Below are 24,739 nucleotides of genomic sequence, written 5' to 3' on the forward strand. Positions count from 1 at the left end.
TTCAATATTATATGGAAATCACACCTGAGGAACAGCTGTATGCAGAGCAGTTTGACCATCTCACCTCCTTGGTAAATTTGGTCCTAAAAAGACACGCTAGAGATTCTCTGAACAGAGCCTTTGTCAAGTAGAGAGAGCCATAGAGGATGCGAGCCATTGCCCTTACAAAAGCCATCCTGAGTTAACCTGAAGTGGGGGCCTTTGCTTCTTTACCCAGGTCTCTAGCTGACCCCCTCATAGGCCTTTATTTTACCATTATCCTTGGTTACAGATACTCAGGCTCTTTTATAAGCCCCTTACTTCTTAAAACCTTCTAGCCTCTGGGCTTTCTCTCCAGGGCAATCAGAGGCAGGTGTGGCTGCTACTGTAACACCTTAACACTGTGCTTATGTTTTATAAACTGGATTAGGGGCACATTACCATATAGCTACTCGAGAGCTAAAAGATCCTATGTGCCCTAATAACTCTCCTGTAATGAACTTTGCCTAGAGTTGAATCACTGATGTGTATTTCTTGATGTTTCACTCCTTTATACTTCTTCCCTTTTCCAGCTGTTCCTTGAATGCTATATAAAAAAGCGATTGTATTCTATGTGCCTCACCTATGTGTTTACTTGTTGAAAATTCCTGTTATCTTTTCAGCACATTAATGTCTAACAGATTGTTCCATATTGTATGGGGGTATCATCAACAGCACTGAAATTTGTTTTTCTAATTCTTAATAAGCCTAAGCCATAATTCAGATGCTATAAAAAGTAACAGAGCCATACTTCCCTGATTTATGAAAATGATATCTGCATTTGCAATTTATTTTTGTAATACAGTTTTATTCTGATTGTCATGTTTTTTGATTGGTCTTCTATGTTCTATATTAACCAGTTCCAGCTCACGTATATATAGGTTGGATGTAGGTCTAGTTTCAGCTCTAAATTTAATCAGCTCTCTTTCTTAGAAAGACATGACGTGAAAGTTGACTGCAGTGTGCGTATGTTCTGGAGGACCACATCAGCTCCAGGAAGGCGTGTCGACACGTGGGGGTAGTTCAACATCATCACATTAATTAGTTAGAAAGTTTTTAAAAATTCTTACCTACAGAACGGAGAGAGAAGAATTTGGCACAAAGCCATCCCCTGATTTGCTCAAGCCAAACATGAATGGTTTACTTCGGACATGAAGGAAACATTTAATAATTAGATCTAGAATTTCTCTGAACTATCCATGATAAAAACTATAGGCATGCACCTCTCAGAGGGATGACTAGCCCGGGCTCTCTCTCCGGGTGTGCCACACTAATTCTTCAGCAGAGGAGGCTGACTCAGGCTCAGCCCACATGACTCTGCTGTAAGTTTTCTCATTCCCCTTCAAAGGAGAACTTGAGGTCTCACGTTTAATGTGACGAGAAAGTCTGTACCACGAATGGAATTGCAGGCAACATTCATTGAATCCCACAGTTTACAGAACTTTGATTCTATTTACCCACATCAAATGCACAAATCAGACATCTGAAACATTCTTTAAAGATTGATTACCTTGCATTTTAAGGTTCTTGGAAAAGAATCATGAGCCTTCACTACCTCTCACCCTCAATGGACTTGTGGAAAAAAACCCCTAAAGACAGCTATGGATAAAAGCAGGAGAAGTTTCACGGCTGCTTGATATAATCAAAATTTCTGAAACAGTGTTAATTGTCAAGGCTCTTGTGTTCTTCAACATGTGCAACAGCAGGGGCTTTCTGCTGACGGAGGAGTTAAATGTCAAGGAAAAGAGGCTTGAGAAATTCAAGAGGGTTTTCCACTGACAAGTGCTAGGCTCTTTTTTTCGTGAAGAAAAAAAGAAACGCAGATTTCCACCACTTGTATCTTTTTCCCCTCTCTAAGGTAATTAAGGAACTTTGAAAGTGAAGAGGATCGTGACATTAGCCAACATGATCCAACTCTTGGGAAAGCTTTTCTAAGACACGACTCGTTTTTTTCATGTTCCCTGTCTTCCTGAGAGTCTTGGTTCTGATGGGAACAGCCTCCTTCACATTATAGTTCAGTGACATAAGCTCTCTCTTCAAAACTAAACAAATGGAAAACCATCCTAATTTCCACCTGGGACTGGGGGTGCAGAGGAGAAACACAGAAATGGAAACCTGGCAAACACTGTTGGAAAGGAAGCTAGTGCATTCTTTTGGGTCAAAATCATCTAATTTTGTGGTCACTTTCATTGACTAGTCAGTCTGATTTTTAGCGTCCAGACACTGGCTTAAAATACTGTGGACATTCCTTTGCTTCACTCCTGGACTGTCTGCCTTGTTCCATCATATCCTCGTTTGGACATTGCTTCCTCCGATATTTAAAGAGTCTCGTTTCTAAACATCTGATTTTTAGTAGATGGTGCTTAATAATATGATCAGAAAACAAGTGGTACTTCTCCTGATCATGTGGCATTCTATGAATCTGGAGACGCACGTACGCCCCGCAGAGGGCCACCTCCCAAGACCACAGTGAATGTCCAGTCACCCAACTTTAAACTGGGTCTTAAACAGTGTGTGACTTTCAGGATTCTGTCTTTGAATCCCAGAGGGAACATTCTGCCTGTAACTAATTCTTCCCCAACTAGTCTGCAGTGTCTCCATTCGCTAGGTATAGGAGGTGTCATTATTTGCTTTTTATAAATTTCTGTACTTCCCATAAAACTGTGATCATGATACACAGACATTTTTCAGTTTTGTTTAGCAACTCTTTTTTAAAACGCCTAACAGATTTTAAAGTGCTGTTTTTTCATTTTAGTTACTTTATTTAAAAAAATTTTTATTGTATTTTTTCCATTACCATTTAACCCCCTTATACTCTCCTCCCCCAGTAATCTCCACACTGTTGTCCATGAGTCCTTTCTCCCTTTTGTTCCATCCCTCCACAGCCTAACCTTAGCAACCTTTGAATTCACGATCTTGCTTGCAACTTTAGAATCTCAAGGCTGATTGGCAGACTCAGATTTTCCCTGCCCTCTCCTTTTGTATCGTCAGCACTTGACTGCCAGGTGGAGTTGCAGGTCCCGCTCAGAGCTGGCTTAGAGTACAGAGGGCTAGACTGGGAGCACAGTGGGAGACCTGGGTCCTAGTCCAGCTAGGCTGAGCTCTGCAGGATTTTAGGCAAATAACATGTGCTTTCTAGGCTGTCTGGTCCTAATCTGTTACATGAATACTAGATACACGCCAAAGCTCCTTTCGTTTTGCTACAAGGACACTGTGTGGGAGCTGCCGGAGGAAATGCAGTCTCTCTGTTTTGCATGTGCACACACCCACGCATTTAGCCTGATTCACAAATGATTTGAGACATGACCTAATTTCATTTAGGCTCAGGATCTTGTCAGTGTGGGTCTTCGCAGTTGCTTTATACAATTAAAATATGGAATATGAGGCCGGAACTCTGACTTTATTATTATTAGTCGTGCTCAAAGGAAAAATAAGCAACTGATCTAGTGGGATGATGGATCAGCAAGGAAAAAGCACAATGAAAAGAGGACGTTAAAAAGTGCAGCACCTCATGAGACTAAAATAATAGGAATACTACAACCCCTGAAATGTCAGGACAGTTATATATTGAAAACTCTTGAAAAGAAAATACTTAAATTGGAACACTCATCTATGGGAAAAAAAGATATGAGAATATTGGCAAAGTCTAAGGATGAACATCTGCAATCTAGGATTTGAAATTATGATCATAATTGATACTAGCAAGTGTTGGGTATAATTTAGGACGTACATATTTAAAATGTGAGTTTTAAGCAGACAGATTCTAGGGGTGAAAGGCAGAACAGAAGATTAAGTTACGACTCTGTGGCCTCAGTGAAAAGAACATACTAGCCTCTGCCTGGTAGAAAGTGCTGGACGCACAGCAATTAAGAAAGCACTGCTGAACCCAGGCCAAAAACCCGCTCCTGAGGCTAGACAGGAAGAAACAAAAGGTGAGGGGGAAAGCGACAAGCAGGAGGTACGTACACATCATTACGCACAGTCTTTCAAAAATGCGTCCAAGGAAAAAGCAGAGCGTCTGTGCCGCTAAGGTTTCGTTTGCTTACTTTTAGCAAATATAATGTATGAATAATGAAACAAACATTTTTCTTATCCATGGGAGCATCTCCCCCTAGCCCAACATAGTTCACAAGATTTTGATTTTACTGCATCAAAGAGAAGAAAATAAACAAAAGTGATATATATGTTAACCCTCAGTTTCTCCAAGGGAAATCAGAATGCTGCAGTTTTTGTAGACCGGGCACCTTGGATTTAATGATTTCTAAAGTCGAGACTGCTGGCTAGAAAGGAAGCACGCTGCCCCTGCCTTCTATTTCCAACTCCAGGGCCTTCGAGAATGTGACTTCTTTGAAAACTAAAGAATTCACTTAAAAATGAGTGACCTATAGAGAAGAAAAATGAGGTTGTCCAGAAGCCTTTCGCTAAAACAATAATCTTTCTGCATAATGTATCTTTTTTGCATAATGTGATCTCTTTCAAGATTCTGTGTATGTACAAACAGCAGCCCTTACTTCATCATCTTCTTTCAGAAAAAAATGACTTCCTAGTTGTTCACAACCAATCAAAACAGCTACTAGCAAAAACCGTGTGGGGACAGGGCTCTCCTCCACAAGGACCATGATAACTTGCTCGCATTTTAAAACTCTGACATGTATGATGCCTCACTTCCAAGTACCTACCTGGACTTGGACATGTTGATCCAATGACCCCAACAGACAAATCACATGCATGGCAATCTTGGAGGCGGAGGGTGTACAGGAGTGCTCACCTCCCCTCCTGCCAAGACTTGGTCCCCTGTCCCCATATACACTGGGTAGACTTCCTTAAAAGGAGCTGCACTGGCTTTCAACACTGGGGTAGGACTCAGGTTTATTACCAGATGCTATTCAGTCCCTTCTAGGTGTACCCGCTTTCACTATGTTTCTGCAACTTAAAATAGAAGGGGCAATTGGGTCTGGAGTAATCAAAACACAGATGCTGTTTTTCACTGCACACAGAAATATGATGCCAACTTAATACATGGTTATGTTTGTGGCCCACTTTTAAAATAGGGGGAGGGTGGAGTCCAACTCATTTTTCTAGGGATCTTTCATTTTACCATTTCTCCTCTTAAGAGGGGACTTTGATTCCCTGTAGACCAGCCGTATGGGGCCAAAGCCCAGCTGGAGTCTAGAGATGCAGAAACAGTTAGGCTGCGCCTGTCGCAGCAGTGCCAGGCAAAGACCCTGCGTGACAGAAAATCGTGTGCTGCTGGACAAATTGACTTTGCTCAGAGTCTGAATGAAACTGACTCACTCATGATCCATTAGGCAACTGGCTGGCATCCAACAGGCCAGAAAATAACTACGCAGAAGAAATCTCTGGGTCTGTTGCCAGCAGCCAACTGTGCTAAATTCTCATAGTGTATGTAGGTGATAGGTAGTGTTACCCTGCCCTGAGAACACTTAAAAAAATTCCTGATTGAATTTGGAATATACTTAGTCATTATGCATATTAGAATTGGGTTGGGGAGGCTAATTAAGTTATGGAAATACAGGAGGAATAGGAAATAGATCTCAAAAGTTTATTTATCTGCTTGTCTGAGATTAGCACAGTGCTATGCCTACAGTGATCCTCAATAAAGGTATTTTGCTGCTAGCTGTGAAGAAGATGATGAGGTGATAAAATCAGTATCATTTTTTTCTTCATGGAAAACTGGATACATATAAACTGCTTTTGATTTTCAAGACAGAAAGCAGCCCAACCATTTACACAAAAAGCTAAAGAAGGATGTCACTCAAGTGTCTCCTTAACACAATGCAACTAACTCCCCAATTAGTAGGGAAAAAATAGCAATTTGCAAATAAGTCACACTAACAATTCCCACAACTTTTTTGCTATTATTACTGTACCTAACTTATGCATAAGCTTCCTACTTACAAAGCCTCCTTTTTCCAAAGTTTTAATCAGTCAAAGAAGAGTACATAAACACTTTTTAAGAATTGTGCAAAGCACCATGTCACAAAAATTATCTTTATCAATCTACTGGTATATTTAAAAAAATTGGTGATGGCAACTGAAATTCCCCTTTCAGAGAGGCTATTTTCAGGGTCTGTGTTTCTTACCAGCCTGTCTAGTACAACTTGGGGAAATGAAGCCCAAGGCAAGACAGGGGCAGTGACACGGAGCACGAGGCTCAGTGGAATCACGCGGAGAACCTGCATTTCCCCTTCTTCTAACCTGCGAGACAAAGTTTATAGATCGCCTTTTCTGCCGGCACACAGGAATTTATGATCAATAAAGGGCTAGCACACACACACAGAGATAGAGACAGCGAACAAGAAATTCACTAGCTTACCCTGTAACTTTCAGAAGGGTAGATCGGAATTACATGATGGGTCATATAATAAATTGTGAGACAGTCCTACTGGGAATGAGATTAAGTAAAAGTCACCTTAAATTCCTAATTCTTTTGTGATGGTTACCCACCCAGCTAAGTATCCAGAGCTCGGAGGGAGAGTCATTCTGCTCAAGGCCATTACTGATATTCAAAAGATAAAAAAAGAAAGGTCATTGTGTGTATCTTCCTTGCTTTCTTTACACGCCCACAGAGTTTATCTTCAGCAGTAGGTCTACATCGGTGATTTTAATCCTTTGGAACCCTGGGTCTTTACAGGCTATTACTGTCTAGGAGCTTTAGAGTCTAAAGAAAATCAATCAGGGCTGAAAAGACTGGGGTAAGTGCCCTGCCGTAATACAGCAAACCCTCTTGGTAATGCAGTAGGAGGCACGTGGCAAACTGGGATCCGATCCCTGCTGTCCCCACTGCACACACGGCCAGCGTGGTTCGGCCCTGTTGAACAACTGGTCCCCGCAGTGGGTCCCGTCTGGCTGGAGGGGAGCAGAGGTTTTCACCTGGTGCTGCGGAAGGGAGTTGTCCTCAACTCCGCAAGTCAGTATAACTGCCTCAGGGGGTGCTGCAGGGTATTAAGTAGAACCTGGGGCCAATGGAATTATGGGTTCCTGGGCTCCCGTAATCACTGTGACAGAGGACATCTATTTTATTGTTTTAAAACAAAAGAACAGAATTTAATTTGAGAAAACAAAATTTCCAATGTTTTTAAAAAATTGAAGAGAGCTGGGATGTAAAGCAGCACTGATAGCTGGCGATGTCAGAGTCTGACTCATGCAAGGTAATGCTAGGTCCAGGGTCTCAAAGTTGAGGGTGTATGAAAGCTTGGCTCAGGAAGGTCATGGACATCTCAGACCACCTGACCTAAGACAGACCTAACATCTCAGACAGAAGCCAGAACAAAATCAGCTTCCTATTGGTTTCCCCTATTCTAGACCAGGCCAAACAATATTATAATTCAAACTACTAAGATTAGAACAGAAGCTAAAACCTTTCCAGGGGCAAGTGGTAGAAAAAACTTGAATGAATTTCTACAGTTCTTTAGGGTTTGACGCGCATGGCCATGAGCTATATTACTAGTTATAAAACAAGATGCTAAGCAGTTAATAAGCCAAGGAAATGAAAATATAAATGTAATGTTGCCACAGTGGTTCTTTGTTAATTGGAATGTAAGCCAAAAAGAGCTCTCACTGCAAAAAAATATATGTAATTTAGCTACTTTGGGGAATAAAAAAACAATTTCAGGTGCTTTTGTATTTTTGCTCACTGCAAAAATACAAAAGGTAAAAATAGAGACCACAAGAGCAGTTTATTCATAGTTACTGCAGTCTAAGTATAGTTCTAGAAGCAATTTTTGCTCATTCTTTTTGTTACTTGCAAATATGGGGAAAGAAAGGTAATTTTTCATCATATCACATTTACGGAGAAACAATACCCAGTCCGTGAACTCTCTCCCCTCTTTCCGTGCTGCTGCTATAATCCTAGTTTATCTACAAACTGCCAAACACCCAAGTCTGCACTAGAAAAGCAGATATTACGAGACTCTGTGAGGCGAAAGGTCTTATCATAAAAATTTTTTCGAATTCTACTATTTGATCACAAAAACTCCAACTATACAAATAATAGGCTCGCTTTTTCTTGGACAGCTATTCAGTTGGCTATATGGCTGCTTTTTTAGTCCTATCAGTCCCTGCGGGTATTCAAGATACTATCTTGCTTTTCTTGGCTACGGTTCTCCCTCTTGGAAAACATCTGGGCCACAAGCACATGTTGTGTTTAAGATTATGGTGTGACGACCCTAAGAGGCTGACTAGAGCCCAGACAATACAGGACCAAGTACGATGCAGATTAATGCAACATTTCAAATGCCTAATAGATGAACGCGCAACAAGCTGTGGCTTCAGGAGTACAATAAAAACAGAGACAGAATTCACTGATAACCGAACTGAGCCAACAGAGAAGAGCCTGTTTACTTATTTTTATTAACCACCTAAAGTGGCAATTATTTTAATAACTTCACTGAGTATTTAAGCAATTGTTGAAAAGCTGTCACTATTATTGCACTGGGTCTATGGGGCCTGGAAAAAGATTTTCTAAGGGTTTTCCCAGGAAGTGAAACCTCTTGCTTATACAGAGTTGGGATTCATAACTCAGTGAATATGTTTTGGGCACATAATAAAACAAGGGATCGGGATTGGATATGAGAGAGGGACAGACAAGTGAAGATTAAAAATAGTAAGTACTAATAATAACAGGATTTTTATCATACAAGAGTTTACAATATAACAAGAAAAGTAAGGCACGTTCAGAAATGATCTTTATGGAAAGCGGCTTTCAGCAAATCCTTGTAGCCGGGAATAAAGGCAGTGCTGTGCTCCATGCTTTGAAAGATGGGACACTGTTGATCAATGATAACTGGTGATGGGGCGAAAAGCATTCCAGGTGGGGTGAGTGGAAGAGGGGGGATAGACAATCACAACGAGCACTGAAGAACCAGGTATCTTAGCTCTTATTGGCTGTACATTTTCTAAGTATTACAGACACAATTCTTTGTTTCCTTCATTAAAAATATCTGTAGCCTTATGCCTTGCCCTGGTTTCTCATGGTTTTTCTTCCTATATACCATCAAAGCTAATTCCTATTTATTTATTTTTTTTTGTTTTGGAAGAACTAGCCAGGATATTAGGGAAGCCCATTTCTCCTCTTCTGCAGCAGCTGTGTGCCCACCCAACATCGCTCTTTGCCCGCGGGCCTGTGGATAGGCTCCTGCACGTGCACGCCCCCACGTAGCTCTGGGGATCATAGAAGGAAGTGATGGAGAGAGGAAAACAATGCGCTGGGTGGTGATGTTCGCTATGTGCCAGGCCCTGTCAAAGCGCTTTACATACAACATCGCATCTAAACGTCCTGACTCTGATTTAAGTGCTATTTTTAATCCCCATTTTATGGATGGGCACACTGAGGCCCCACACCCTTAAGTAAATTGTCTAGGGCTGCTTACCTCATGAGGAAGTGGAAGCAAGAATAAACTGAGGCAGTTGTGTTCCATCTGTGCTCTTCAACACTTCATGACACTGTCTCTGATAGGTGGACAGTTGGGGGTAGTGACGACATAAAGCATGCAAAAGTAACATTTCTGAAAGCAATGATTACCAGCCCTTTTCCTCCTCCAAACACTCATAATGCATTCTTTTAAAAATAAAGTTTTTCCTTGACAGATTTTGAAAATAAAAGTCCAGCACCATTAGCACTGTTCTAGAAAGGATGTATGTGCATGCTAAATGGGTATGTCCTGGTAAGTACCCCTGAGCTGCAGGCTGGCCATGGGTAGGAGCATCTTAAATTTAACAATTTGTTCCATCTTTCACAACCCAGTGTGTGGTTTGGTCCTAGTGACGTTCTCAGGATGGTCATGTAAGAAGCAGTACCATTCCTGGACAGATTCTGATGGGCTCTCCCAGCACTCAGCCGGATCCCCGCCTGCCTGAGAGGATTACAGCCTCGGCTAATGGTTTTGAGCTTCTTGGTTTCCACTGGTAATGGATCATCTGTCTAGGCTGACAACCTCCTTAATGGCTCTTCCTCCTCACAGCGAGCTCAGGCTCATGCTCAGCTTTGCTGATCCCCTATGTGGTTTCCGGTTGTCCTTTGTTCTTTTTCTGCTTAGAAGAGATTCAGGTCACTTTAGATGACAGTGCTCTGTTTTGTCTTTCAATGCACATGTCCACTTTAGCATCCATCCATCTGTCCATCCATCCATCCATCATTTATCTGCCCACTTTCCTTCAGAAATAGCTTGTCTAAAATTCTCCCAGATAATACCAAAACAACCTTGTTTCACCCTTTACTGAAATGTTGGTGATGATAATATATTTTACCAAGTCTTTATAGCTTCTCTTCTCTGCCAATGATCCATATTATCTTTGATATTTTATTAATATAGAGTGGTATGCTGAAAACGGTTGTTTGTGATTGGTATATCTTTATAGATGTACCACAAAATGAAGATTTTATTTTTACAAGAAGTATCAATAATCCCAAAGTCTCCTGAACCTGGTACTCATTCAGAACCAAGATTATAAAGATTAGGGTAGCTGGTACCATCCAGGCTCTTGCATTCAGATTCTGACCCTGGGTTAACGCAAATCAATTTTTTACTTCAGTAGCAACTGGCTACACCTTCTGTCCCCTGTGGTATCAATCTATGAATAATACCAAATGATTTGTCTTACATACCACTCTGAATTTGCCTATAAATTGAACACACTTCCCCCCACGTCCTGTGAGTTATTACAGATGCTCTCAAGCACAGATCTGGGCTGCCCTCACCGTCTCTGGGGCTGTCCCTCAGAGACCCCACTCAGTGCATTACTGCAGAGCTGGCAATTCATCTCCTAGGGCAGCTGTGTCACTCGACTCAGAGAATTAGAGGCTCTTGCTTGAAATCAGGTACCCAGGTTCCCATCTCCCTCCCTTAGCTCTTGATGGCTCTTAAATTGCAATCAAGTGTGCGAATAATCCTGTATATGAGTAAGGGATCTGGATAGCTTCCGAGTTATTCTAAACCTGAAGGCTGACACATGGACCAATACTTTTCTCTCCTCATCACTCTCTGCTCCACCTCTCTGAGTTGGCTCATTCCGGTGTGGATCCAAAAATCTCATTTAGCTGTCATTTTGGAGAATATATTATTTTTCCTGGCTTTCTTCAATTTTTCTTTCATGTATCACCCCTGATGGGATATAGAAAAACTTTATTCCCTTTTCTTTTTCTTGCCTCTTTGTTTGGTTCTTAGTTCAGACTCATTTCTTGTTTTTCAACATTCCAGTAGGAATTAGATATGTAGTTTGAAATCCTTTTTTCCCCCTCACATGTTAAGGCTCATTAAGGGAAGAAATAGAAAGGACTGATATTGGTAACTTGAATCTGCCCCAGTCAAGGAGGTTGTGCTAATCAGAAGAATAAAAATAAGGAGGTATAATAACCTAGACTAGACCATGGAAAGAAATATTTAAGGCAGTGATTATAATGATAAAAACACACTGTGTCTTTCTTTTTATGAAAAAGAATTTACAATAATCTGTCTTGGAGATACGACATCAAAGTTCCAGAGAAAGCAACCTATTTCTAAAATTAAAACAAACAGGGTCAATCCTTATGCGCAGTGACTCATTTTCTTCGGGTTCTCGATCCGGGTGATTCAGTTCCTACAGGATGGTCTCCTTGTGAACGAACACTTCCTCAGCCCCCCTTTCTCTAACACCCCGCTTAGGAGACCTGCCCCATACACGGCCCGATCCTGGCCAGTAGAGTGAGCACTTCTCCCTGCACTCTGATGCGTCATCTGCTCGATGTTATGAAGCAGGATGATTTTTAATTTTAATGTTCTTTAGATACTTTGTTCTTATCTTAGAGTTGAAAAGTAGCTTCCAGATACTTGAGACTGACTAGCTGTTGTTAAACTAGTATATCCATAGCCCACCAGGAACACAATTGTTCTCATAAGCAACCATCCACAAAGGATGAAGTGGTTGAAATCCTGGAAGTCCAGGGGCAAAAAATCAGGACCTGCGTGTGGTGAAGGCAGAGGTGGAGGTGGAGTTATGGAGGGAAAGGTGTTTGGCTGTGACTGAAAAAACCCTGCAACCCAAGATTCTTACAAGTCTTCCTAAGAGAAGGAGACATGCCTCATATTCATTCTAGTTGAGAGTCAAAAGAAATAACTAGTTTAGAACAAACCCCGACAAAAGAATAAATGAAAGCGCAATGAGGCCGTGACTCCCCAACTGAGATTGAACCAGTTAGTGGTGGCAGAGCTGAGAACTGAATTCAGGCTTATTGACCCCTAGTCAAATCATTCTTTCCTATAAACCCTGTTGTTTATCCAGATATAAGAATATTCAGTAGTAAAACATTTAAAGATGAGAAATTCCTCAAAGTCTATTAAATTGTTCTTTTATGGCCACATTCCTTGTGGTGATGGAAATTTCCCGTATCTGGACTGAATCAAGGTCAGTACCTGCCTGAGATACTGTCTGTGGTTCTGTAGGATGCCACTATCGGGGGCACAGGAAAGGCTTCATGGGCTCTCGCAGCACTACTGCTTACAGCTGTAGGGGGGTCTAAGATATCTCAAATTCAGAAATTAACTTTACCAAAAATATATTTAATTAGCAGCTGGATTCACCTTGAACTGGGGTATGGATGCGTTCCCCCCACCCCACCCTGAGAAGGTTGGTAGTGTCAAAACTGTCAAAAATTTATACCACCCACCCAATTGCCTCTCCACTCTCATCATTAATTTACTAGATATCTCACAGTGAAATGGGTAGTTGTTAAGAGTTGTCAAAAATTAATATCAACCACTGACTAGAGTTGTTCAAATCTGAGAATTAGTCAGTAACGTTCTATGTGTATCTGTAGAAATTATTATAAAAGTGGTGTTTAGATGTATTTCCTCAAATAATAGCTCTTATTGATATTTTATTCACAGAAAAATATATGGAGAAAGGATAAAAATATACACAGAAGATGAGGACACCTCAGTTCCATTAAAATATAAGCCACTTATCAATATAAATAACTCAACAGCACAAATGGAAAAGTAAACCTCTGCTAAGCTGACTTTCTTTCCTACCATTCTATTTAGAAGTGGAATTCCTCTTGACACAGTAAAAAGAAAACCATTCTACTTTAATGAGACAGATTAAAAGCAAAAATTGCAGCCATCAAATATTCTCTTAAGTAAAACAATTCTTTAAATGTGAGTGATGTTAAGGAGGTCTGAGTATAATCATGACCAAAAATTTTTAAAAAATGTTATGTGCTTTCTGGTTTTTCCCTCTCCTCCCTATGACCTAGGGATACTAATATGCATTTTTATTCAAGGAGCAAATTATAAGAGTCCATGTTTTTAATGGGAATTTTGACCAGGTTCCTGGCTATAGCGCATGATGAGTCATCAGGAGACATGAGCACTATCCAAACATAAATATAAAACTACAAGAGCATTTCATCAGCATGAAGGTACAAAGGGCGCAGGAGAGACTGGCTTCAGAGTAAGTCTTTCCTTCTAATCCTACAGAGTGGGGAGGGTTGGGAGACTTCCCTGTGTAGGAAGGAGGGGAAACATCAAGATAAATTAGAATGAGGCAACCCCTCTCCTGGGAGCACAGCAGGCTCCAATAAACCACTCGGACGGCAGGATGTCGAGTCTGAGTATCTATTGTGAATAGACAAATAGGATCCTATTTTAGTCTTCACGAAAGCCGCTTTGCCTAAAAAGTGCATTCAGCTTGGCCCATGGTTCTTCACTTTCCATCTCTTTTGTTCAGACTGTGAAGTTGAGGCCCATTTGCATTTACAGTCAATTTCCGAAGACTGACACTCAACCTTTCTGCAAACGCTTTTCTTAAATTGTGCCGTTCTGCAGAGCTGAGCCTCCCTGACAGTTCTGTAGTCTGCGTTTCCTTGCTTTATGACAATTTATATCAGCACAAGCCCTGAACACTGTCAACTGACAAAACACCCTAAAACACACAGTAAATAAACTCGGGAATAGACTCTGCTGGCTTCTGGACATAAACGCAGACATGATGAGGTTTTCTCCGAAGTGTGTCTGCACCTAACAAAAATGTGTTTCTTTATGAAGCTGATCCAAAAATTTAATGCTAATTTTTAAAAAACTCAGAAGTCTTGATGTATGGGCAATAGCTTGAACCAACAAAGGTAAATTACAGCCGCCTGCTCAAACTAGCTGTGATATTTATTATCATAAAGATAAAAGGTTATGTATAAATTATACTAAAAGTATAGTTGACATGGCTATTAAGATTTTTTTGGTTCCAAAGTTTATGAAGTCCTTTAAATATTTGTCAAAATATGTGCACTATACATCAGTTGAGATAAGGCACATATTTTTATTCTAAACTAAGTTATAACAAGGTAGAGCTACTTAAAGGAGAGCAAGAAGTTTTCCTACATAAATTTTATATAAATTACAGATTTACAAATGTTTTCATTTCCATAAAACTTGCCACAACCGTTTCTTATTCTAATATTTTGTACATTAAAAAAAAACAGTATACTCTGGGGAAACAGCACCTGCTGTCTTTCCCATGATTAGAAATACTCCAAGTGGCAAAAAAATCTTCCATATCGCTCTGTGGCATGTGAGATTTGACTTCTAGAAAGGAACCAATCTTTTCTGAAAAGTGAAAGGTCTCACCAGACATCAGATGCAGGTATTATACAACTAATGATAGGTTACAAGATTATTGGCACTCATGATTAACTTTTAATAAACCTACGACATCTTTTCCATATTATAAAATTTCTTTTTAGTCATATCATATTGTAAACCACAAGTTTCACAAAACTATATAATGAAAAACAACATTTTAATATGACTACAACTTCTACTTTGTTGAAAACACACCACCTTATTCTAACACACCTTCTTATTCTGAAGGGAAATAATTATCCAATTACTGTCATTTTTTAACACAATCAATGAATAATAGGTATTATTGCTGTAATTATATTACCAGAAATATGGAAGCAAAAGTAAGTTTATAATACTTCTTTTTGGGATTCTCCTTTTGGTTTATTCATTAGTGTTTAATATTTTGATCAGAACTCTATCTCCAAAAGTAAGTGTTCAGAGAAAAAAAAAACACCACGGGCAAACCTTCTGAGAAACCCTGGACTTAAAAAGTAGGTTGCTTTAATTCCGGACTTCTCACTTATATGCCAAAGTGCTGTGTAAATCCCCAAGAATGGAAAATAATTTCCAAACTTTGCCAAGGAAACAATCCCTCTTTTTAATATTTTTTTCTGTAGTATTCCTATTAGCATGTGTTCCACTGAATTCATTTTTTTGAACTTGCTAGATCACAAAATTGCTACCTAACTAATGGGAATATTCTGCATTTGCTTGTAACTTTTAATTTGATTCCTCAGATTGGTGTTTCGTATCAAATATTTATTACTCAGGACTCAAGGAGTGCCCGAGGCCGTGAGATCTGAAATGGAAACAACGTTAAGCTTGGGAGACAGAAGCGCTGAGTCTGATGTCAGTTCCGTCACTGACAAGCTCTGTGGCTCCGAGGAGGTCTTAACTCCTACAGGCGGCCGTTTTCTCACCTAATATAAGGAGGTTTGGCTAAAAATCTCTGTGGCTCTTCCCATGTGACTAGCAAAAAGAGTATGGACGTTCCCAGGAAGCTATTTATTTATCCAGTCGATGCCTGGCAGTTCATTAATCAGCAGGTATAGACTGATCGAATTTCCAAAGTATCTAGAGCTAGACTTAGAGTTCTCTGCCAGTGGTAAAAATGCCACCTATAGGTGTCAACAAGCAACATATGATAATTCAGTTCCAGAATAAATAATTCCCACAGGTAGTATTTTTTTTTACAACAAACCAATTCTTGTCTAGTGCTTAATGCAAAACTTACATTTCTTATCTATTCTCAGACCAAGGTTATTTTATCAGTATAATCCTAAGTAGTAGCAGTTGCACCAGATTACACTTTGTTTCTAAAATGCATAATGCTCATAGGGCCACACAAGTGTTATAAAAGAAAGCAGTATATTTTCACATAACGAATTAATTCTTTTCTCAGGTATACTAGAATATGTTCCAGTTTACACCCTTGGGTTGAAAATATCATTGTATATAGGGGAGAGCAGTCACTCACAATGTGATACTATTAGTTATACAGTAGAGAATAACTAGCTGAAAAGTTAAAAAAATAAAGAAAAAGGAAAACAGTCAATTAATTGTTATAAATGTGCCGGCCTTTTATTCATTTGACTTAACTGGGGTCAGGATACCTGTGTATGATTCTAGATATAGAGTAACAAGCAAAGGCCATAACGAACTCAAAGGATTCAACGTTCAACAAAGGAATGGATGTGATCTGTTCAAATGAACTGAAAATCAACTGAAAACCAAAAAGGTTACTCTTGGAAAGACAAAAAACATGGAAACAAGAAAATGACAGTCCTGCCACTGAGAAGCACCTGAGCCACGTGAGCGGGCTGAAGTTAGGGGTTGCCGCTGTTACTGAAAGTAAGAGCAGTGTGTCTGCTGCTGGTCTCGACACAGCGATGAGGGCGTGACCTGTCCAGGCTTGGGAGAAACTCGTATTGTCATTGCATTGGCATGATCGGTTAACATGATGTTCCCTATTTTAAGGAACACATTTGTGAACTGGTCAGAAATGGCAGGACACTCACAAACATGGGTGTCTGCCCACTATTGACCATTTCAGAAAAGCCACTTGACCATGCCTCGCCCGACTCTGAGTTTCCCTTTGCTGTGTCAACGCTACAGTTCAAATGGAGGTACATGAAGAAGAGAAGAACCCAATTTAATTGTGGCACATTATCAAATGCTTCCAGTCACTGGCTGGGACTTAATGAATTCAGTTCACACGAATGTACTGTATCCTACAGTTCTCTACTTAGGATGATTTTGGGGAAAAAACATAGATGTCTGCAAATAAATAATTTAAAAGACAGAAAATAAGTTCTTGTGCATGTTAACGCAATGCATTTTTCCATGAAAAGAGATAGTAAATGGGGAGAATAACTATTTGCAAGCACATGAGGAGTTATTAGAACATAAAAAGGCCCGATAACTGTCCATCTGAATGAGAGTAAGTGAAATATACAGCTCTTCTACATGGTAGAATGAAGTACACTACTCAAATTTTAGGTTAAACGTTTCCTTTGGGGAAAATATTTATATTTATACTGTCTACTATGTAATTCTTACACTACGTCAGTTAATCTTCATAGACTAAATGCTCCAGTCTCCACTGCTAAACACGTTGACACAATGTCTCCAATATTTATCCAATTAAGTTCCCATTCTTCAGCCTGGCATTTCAGGAACTTGCAGTCAAGCATCATTATGATTCAAATCTTACCTTCCTCTCTATCCTACACGCGTTCTTTGCTTGAAATTACCTGTGTGCCTGCTATGTGAAAAATGGACTGCAGACTTTCTGCCTATGAACTGTGGAGTGGTTTTTCTATTCCACCAGGGACTTGCACATAGTAGGTCCTAACTATCTAGGTAATCAAAGAATGTGTTCACTCTGTGTACATGGGTATATGTCCCATCTCACTGGGTACTGAGGATTTGAAATAGTAAACATTTAAGTCCTGGCCAATAATTGGTGATGTCTTTCATGTCCTATCACATCTGCAAATTAAACCGTAGTAAATGTATCGCTGTATGCTTTCATGTCCTACAAACTGAAGTCCAATGCATGTTTACTTGCAGGTGGTTAGTGTCCTAACTACACCCTGAATTTGCCTAAATCGCAGCATTCTATGGTGACAATATACCAAGGGCACATTATTATGAAACTTTGTGTACAAATTTTTTTCAAGCAGCTGGGAAACTCTTTTTTGTTTAGTTTAATTATTAGTGCATCACTGTAAAAAAAGAGGTGATAATATAAATAAATTTCATGGAGGCCTGTGCTGTCTTACTATGCTTTATAGTATTGACACACTTTATTATCCTTGGTGCCCAGGTAACAGGCGGAAGGAGAAAGAGAGTGAGGGTTCATTAAGGATTTCTTAGGGAGAGCACCTCTTCATTGTGTCTAAAATAAAGATGTACTGGTGACACAGGAGAACAGATACAGAACGTGTGCTTTATTTGCCTGAGTGAAGCATGCCTTCTGGTTTCTTTGTCTAAACATACCAGCATTGACTTTATCTATATATTTAGTCACTTCTTTTCCAAATTATCTATAAAATCTATTATGCGGGTTGCCAGGAAAATCCAATCAGGATCCATGACAAGACTAACACAGCCTTCATTTGTATGGTGATTCTATTCCCCTCCCCGAGAGGAGGGGCCTCCCAAGTAGCAACACTGGCCAGTGTGATTTAATACAGAGTAACGGGCCCTGGCTGGTGTGGCCCAGTGGATTGAGCACCAGCCTGTGAACCGAAGGGTGGCAGGTTTGATTCCCAGTCAGGGCACAGGCCTGGGTTGCAGGCCAGGTTCCCAGCTGGGTATGCATGAGAGGCAACCACACGTTAATGTTTCTCTTCCACACTTTCTCCCTGTCTCCCCCTCTGTCTAAAAATAAATAAACAAAATATTTTTAAAAATACAGAGTAATGGAAAGATAATGGGCTCTGCAACCTAGTAGATCTGATCTTTCTCCTTTGGTTTCACCACTTATTAACTTTCTGTTCTTATGCTTGTTATATAACATCTTGGATCTTTGAGTTCCTCATCAGTAAAATAGGGATAATAAATATCATGTATTTTATTGTATTATTTTGAAGAGTAGAAAAATATATAGATCATACATTCATTCACTAAACACATTAGGTACTTGGGAGTAAAAGGTAAATATAAGGGGGTTTCTATCGGCTTGAAGATTACAGTCTGTTAGAGGGAGATAAATTAATAATGAAGTTTTCCAGTACCACAATAAACTTTGGTATAGGGCCCATTTGGTACTGGAGGAAAAAAGTAGTTTTGACCTGGGGAGAAGGTATCAAGAAAAATTTCAGTAAAAGTTATCTTTAGCCAGATCTCTAAAAGACTCAATCCAGGGATTCAATAAATGGTTCCCATTGCTATTATCTTCATCATGAGGATCTATGCCACCTGACTTAAATTGGTGGAGTTACCACTTCACTCGCAGTGCATTCATTCCGAAAATGAGAAACTGGAGAGCAATTCTAGTCAACCAACCCTCAGACCCATTAACAATAACTTTTTACTAAGGATATGGTAATTATGTTAGACACTATACCCAATTCAACTCATTACTTTAATTCATAGTTAAATGTAATCAACTCATTACTTTACTCCAATTCATAGTTAAATAGAACTGAAGGATTAACAAAAAGGTAAAATGCCACAAGTTAATTTACAAAATGACATCCTCAATGTCCAAAATAATATGACGTTTTATTCGAAAACAATCCAATTTTCTTAATCTTTAAGAGATTAGTTGGAAGTACAGTAATAACTTTCAGGAATAGGGATACTTAGCTCACGTGCTTCAACATACTTAGAAATTCATTAGCAAAAATTCCCTTCATTCTAATCAAAATGAGTATGTTTTTACTCAAGAACATTTTGTAATCAAGGAAGTGCACATGTGAGGTCAGAAAAACAGACTGGACAGCAATTCAGTCATTACGTACTACATGTTGAATTAAGACCAGTTTAACTGACTCAACTAGTTAACTTTAAAAAACAATAGATAAATATTAGATCGTTTTGGTAACAAGTGTTCAAATAGTCAAATTAATCTCAAAATAGTAGTGGGATATTTTTCATATATTATACTATAGTGGTAGGAAATGGAGAGAACTCCATTCAGTTTGTCATCATATTAGTTTAAAAATTTAAGTGACAGTGTTTTTGAGACCAAAATGTTTAATTCTTTCAAGAAAGACAACTAAAGTTATCATGCTAAGCCAAAAAGGAGGGTATAACCTATTTTCAATTGTGAAAAGTGACATTTTATTTATAACATTAGAACTGCTATTAGAAAATAGACCTGTCTTATATATTGTTAAGAATCTACTAAATTAATTGATGCATTTAAACTGTTGGCATTTATAGCTCTGGAATTCTGAAAACTATGATGCTACAAGACATTTCAACTTCTTTTTTACAAGAATAAACATGAAAATATAAATCAGTCATCATTTGTCTAGGACTAATAGCTGATTATCTAACAGTATAAATATTTACTTTTTCCTTTTCTATGCCATTTTTTAAATAATATTTTTATTCTCATCCTACTCAAGCAGTTGTCTGAATTTGATAGCTTAGTTTTACCCAGCTCAATTCTCCAGTGAATTGAAAAATTTTAATTTTGAGCAATTAATATTATGCAAACATCTCCTGCAACACATTTAAAACTTACCATATGCAGCAGGGGTTAGCTTTGCATGACTCTTTTTGCTGTGCATGTGATAATATCTTTGAAATAAATTAATAAAAATGGTTATCTACTTCTTGTCTCTACTGGTGAAGTGATATTAATTAATCTCACCAAAGCCCAGAAGTTTAATTTAATGTCCTTTGTTCTTCTGTTAATTGCTTTGAAGAAGGTTAAGCAATTGATTGAGACAGAAGCCTATTTCAAAAGCCTTGTGTATAATGAGAGTATTCCTGAGCACTCATTAAAGTTGACCACTATATAATGCTAGGGATGAGCACTTTAAAGAACCTTTAATTGGACTCAGAGTGAGTCTGCAGGAGTCATTTCGAGCTAATAGAAAAAAAGGCTACCGAATGTAGGCTATAGACCCAATGGCCAGACTACGTGATGCCGAGAGCACTCTCAGACCTGTGGGCATCCCTCATGACGGCCTGCCCTCTGCCCCGTGCAGCAGTCCCTTTCAGACTGGTGACTTGGAGCATTAGCTGAACAATGCTGCAATGAGACGTCCAGGATACACTGTTGTAAAATGTGGCTTTATGCTTCACTTGACTTGAAAAGAATGTAAATATCATTAAATGTATAAAATGAATTTTTATGAGTATCGTCTCAGTAAACAATTAATATGCATGGTTTACCGCTTCAGGAGGTAGGTTGGTATGTGTGTATAATACAATGTGACCAATGTGGAAAAAGATTATGAGTTTGGAAGATTTTTGTAAAAAGAATGTAAACTGAAAAGATGAGGTGACATAGCAGAAGACAGCGAAGTTTATTTCTTAATGACAGGTGTGACTAGGTACACTCAACACAGGGAAGTATTTTATCATTGGAAGAAAGTTTTGGTGAGGAATGTGCTTCACTTTTTATTTCATAAGAGTAACTGTGGGGGACGGGTGTGAGCTGGGGGAAGAAGCTGATAAATTCTGCTTTTAGTTATATGGTCTCAACAGCCTGCGAGGCAAGTGGAAACTGCTTGAAGAAGTACTTTTAAAGTATCTTGAAGACATTCCAGAGAATATAAACGACTGAATGACATTCTTAGACTACATTAAAACGCTGAAGGAATCATGACTTATTTTAATAGTCATCTAAAATATTCATGCAACAGAGATGGCCAGATTATACATATTCCTCAAATTATCTAATTTAATTATATAACCAAAAGAAGCTAGAAAATATTTGGGAAAGAGTCAAATAAGTGTTTGCTAATAAGTTTTGAAATTATTCACCTGTGAGAAGATGACGTAATCAATAAACTACAAATGTAAGGACTGTCTTATATTTCAGATATGATTTAGTCTCCCTTGACATTCTTCTGGCTAACCCCAGAGCCACCTATGAAAAACATACTTTCTGAGAATCCAGCACTTGCAGAGCACTGTGTCGATGCTGAGAGTGGAAGTAAGATCAAGTCCCTGTATTTTACAGAACTTACAGTCAAGTCACGGAAACAATATTAGTGTCATTACTATAATGTACCTGACTTGGCCATCCTTACTTGGATTGACTGACATCAACAAAGTCCTAAATCCCATATTTACAGTCTGTTTCTCTTCTGTGGTAAGTTGGGGGTGGGGCGCAAACCAGTTGGACCAAATTTAAATGTTCTCTGATGTTGTTCTTCCTGGCGAGACCATATTACAGGAACTGGAACTGTTGTATTGACAACTGAAAGCAGGCATTCTTCAGGTCCATGGCACAAGCCAAGAACAGGGCCTAACTCAGTAGAGGCATGGGTGATAAAACCACAGGTAAGACTGATTAAATGTAAGCCATTGTTAGAGTTTACACAATCCTATTCACACACGTCACCTCATTTCACCCTCCCAAAAGAAGTATGTCAATTTATAGGTGACAAAAAATGCAAACATTTAAATAGATTGCCGCATAGTAAATGGGAGAGATGGAACAAAAATCTACATTTGCAAGCTTCTTCATATTGATAAATTTACAGCATTATTACGAAAAAAGACAACCTACATGGCAGTAAGTCTGCCACAGAAGGGGCCAGGCAGAAAGCAAAATGTTGCGCAACCCCTCCTGGTGAAGTGAAGAAGGTAACACACGCCCGTGCTGTGGTTCCTGATGACTGACATGCAAACACGTTTCCAGGCATCTTCTCTTTGCACTTACCCACAGAAAAGGCATTAAAAAAGGAGGAGTCGCCAATTTCTGTATCACCAGATAATACCAGATGGGTAGTCATTCAAACCACCAGAACAACACAGATGGGCTTGCCGATATTGCAACATTGACACATCCATTATGACTACTATAAGAACAGCTATTGTTAAGATGATTATCATTAAGTTGTTAATTATTATCATTGTCATAGTCTTAGGTACATTTCCCAAATGAGTTAGTGAAAAGAGTTGGCAAAGTATGCAAATATTTCTGATTCTTTAGATTGATGGTCAAATGAGTAGACTGACTAGACATTTCTTTTCATCTAGTAAGACCAATAAAGTCCATATTAACATAAACGAGCAGCTCGAGAACTTTACAAAAGAGTACTTGTTTAATTTTAATTAAAAAAATAAACTACCGCGCCCTGGCTGGCATAGCTCAGTGGATTGAGCGCGGGCTGGGAACCAAAGTGTCCCAGGTTCAATTCCCAGCCAGGGTACATTCCTGGGTTGCAGGCCATAACCCCCAGCAACCGCACATTGATGTTTCTCTCTCTATCTCCCTCCCTTCCCTCTCTAAAAAATAAATAAAAAAATATTTAAAAAAAATATATAAATAAACTACCGTATGTTGGTATCATATATTTGCCTTCATTAGAAGCCTCATTGTAATGGCCTTGGTTGTAGTATTTCTCTTCCACGTGTCCGCATAAGCAGGCAGAACATTCCCTCTATTCTCACTTCTCAGGTACTTAAAATAGTTCTGGGATATAGTTGTTGCTTAATAAAATATCAAATTAATATGTTATAGCTAAGCAGAAAAGATAAAACTCAGACAGTCTGAATTTGAAGTAAGCATTTTACTTTCTGAATAGAACCAAGATATTTTACCTGTAGACAGGTAAACTACCCTCATTTAAATCTGGTATTTCCTAGGGAAAAAAAGATCCTCATGAAAGATCAGACGGACAACGGCTAAACAAGGTCTGAGAGATTCCACACAAGTTATTCTCTTAATTAGTATGTGAGGGGTCTTAACATTCACTTGCATTTAAAAAGCATTGATGTGCAAATAACTAGATACATACTGTGGATGAAATGTTCTTTGTTAGTATATACAAAACAAGAAACACCAAAATTTAAAATTCTCAAGAAAAAAAATATAGCTTGGTTTGGGTGGGTGAGTGGAACATCAGAGAGTAATTTCCACCAGAACATACGTGGATGTGGTCTCACTCTGGGTATAGCTGGTGATAGGAATAACACCATGCTGTTGAATAGCGTCCAATTCGGTATTACAAAAGTCGTTCTCTCTTCATTGCATTTTTTTGTGAGTACAAAGCGTGGAATGCCCCCCTAAGGTAAAACTGCCCTTCTTATTTTTTGCAGTGACCTCCCATATAATACAAAACCCAGCTGTTCTACACGTTTGGCCCATGTACACGACTGAGAAGTGCCTTCGTGTAGCAGATACAGCACTAGATTGTGAGGCAGACTTGGGCTGAATGAATATAAATAAGTCTTAGAGGAATCAAGGGCAAGTCCCTCAGATCTCCGAGTCTTAGTTTCCTCACATGGGGAATGGGCAGAGAACTGCTTATACTAAATGATACCATTTGTAATTTCTGTAAATCTAAAAAATGGAATTAAAATCATCGGAACTTTAAAAATTACATTTGTTATATACACAAAAAAAGCAGTATCCAGTACTGCATTCAGGAATTTTGCCTTGCCTGGGTCTTTCAGACATTTAATACTTTGCTTTGGTATCAACTGCTCTAGAAAGAGCATCAGAGAACCTATTCATGAAAATGCCCCTAAATTTTTTCAGTTATCATTTGTCAGTTTATTGAAGTCTTTAAAACCATAATACTATCTATCACTCTTTGCCTATTAACTTCCTTAAAAATTCTCTAAAGATGGGTACAGACTGAAAGGAAGTCTATACTCATGAAGAAGAAAGATTCAGGTGAGAAGCTTCAGGAATTTTCTAGCACAACTAATAAACTTCGATGATGTTTTCTTAGATTTATTAAATATTACTTTCTATACATGTCTTGAATTTTGAATAATTTCAGCTTTGCTTCATAAAATAAAATTTGATGGCACTGGTAATCCCTTACATACCAAAACAGTAATTTCTTATTTAAAACATAAAACTAAACTGTATTGATAATACAAGCATGCACAAAAAATTATATTTAGTTTTTCAAAGATACTTGTACAGAGTTAAAAGAGAGGCAGATAACAGATGCTTC

At 38.9% G+C, this 24,739-nt stretch overlaps 1 protein-coding gene across 5 annotated transcripts in view; it reads right to left on the reverse strand.

The window, feature by feature from the left end:
- Positions 1-24,739, reverse strand: part of NRG1 (neuregulin 1) — a 948,231-nt gene that overhangs the window by 61,652 nt on the left and 861,840 nt on the right. The window lies entirely within an intron of this gene.

The sequence above is a fragment of the Phyllostomus hastatus genome, unplaced genomic scaffold (assembly GCF_019186645.2).
Source record: "Phyllostomus hastatus isolate PE091 unplaced genomic scaffold, TTU_PhHast_1.1 phas_scaffold_46, whole genome shotgun sequence".
In the NCBI taxonomy this organism is placed as follows: domain Eukaryota; kingdom Metazoa; phylum Chordata; class Mammalia; order Chiroptera; family Phyllostomidae; genus Phyllostomus; species Phyllostomus hastatus.